The sequence below is a fragment of the Capsicum annuum genome, chromosome 12 (genome assembly GCF_002878395.1).
Source record: "Capsicum annuum cultivar UCD-10X-F1 chromosome 12, UCD10Xv1.1, whole genome shotgun sequence".
Taxonomy (NCBI): Eukaryota; Viridiplantae; Streptophyta; class Magnoliopsida; order Solanales; family Solanaceae; genus Capsicum; species Capsicum annuum.
In genome coordinates this window covers 10,131,876-10,132,675 of record NC_061122.1, presented here as the reverse complement: position 1 = coordinate 10,132,675, position 800 = coordinate 10,131,876, and the positions used below count along the sequence as shown (strand labels likewise).

The 800-nt window shown below is 41.0% G+C and overlaps 1 non-coding gene across 1 annotated transcript; it reads right to left on the bottom strand.

The window, feature by feature from the left end:
• Window positions 1-331: 331 nt before the first annotated feature.
• LOC124889829 lies at window positions 332-438 on the bottom strand. The gene has a single exon (XR_007048745.1). It is a non-coding gene; the product is annotated as a small nucleolar RNA R71 (small nucleolar RNA).
• Window positions 439-800: the final 362 nt, after the last annotated feature.

The following is an 800-nucleotide window of genomic DNA, read 5'->3' as shown; positions in this document are numbered from 1 at the left end:
TAACCATGTGACTAACAACATTCTAAATCCTGAGCGAGGAGGTCGGTGGGAATTGAAATAAAATATGGTGCAATTGTTGAATTCTGTGGGACAATTTCACAGACTTTCACACGAGGATCCACAGCAGCACATATAAACCTTCCTGGAAATAAGTGATACATACATTCCTGAAGATGTGAATATTGATTATGTCAGATTAACACTTTTCCCTTTTTCTCTAAATGGGGAAGCAAAGAGGTGGCTACATGTTGAACCACCACACTACATCACTTCATAGGAGGATTGTTCTCAGAAGTTCCTTCTTCGATTCTTTCCATCCCAGAAGACTGCACGATTGAGGAGTGAGATCTTGAGTTTCAAACAGAAAGATGGAGAAAATCTCTACCAAGCTTGGGAGAGATTTAAAGGCATGCTCAGAAACTGTCCACATCACCATCAATAGAATGATGTCTTGGTTCACATATTCATAAAAGGCCTTGAGTCGAATACAAAGATTCTCGTAGATTCAGCAGCAGGAGGCCAAGCTTTGGAGAAAACTTATGAAGAATTGTATACTCTATTGAATCAAATTTCATCTGGGAATCCTGATTGGCATGCAGACTTAAGAAGTGCTCCCAAGAAGGTTGTAGGGGTATTGAAGTTGGATTAGTTCACTGCATTACAGGCACAGATTGCAGCAATGCAAAACCATGTGACTACTCAGCTGAACAAACTCAAGTTGGGTGTGACACAACCAGCAGCCGTAGCAAATGCAGTTCGACAGGTATATTTGTGGTGTGAAGTTTGTAGAAGTGGTGAGC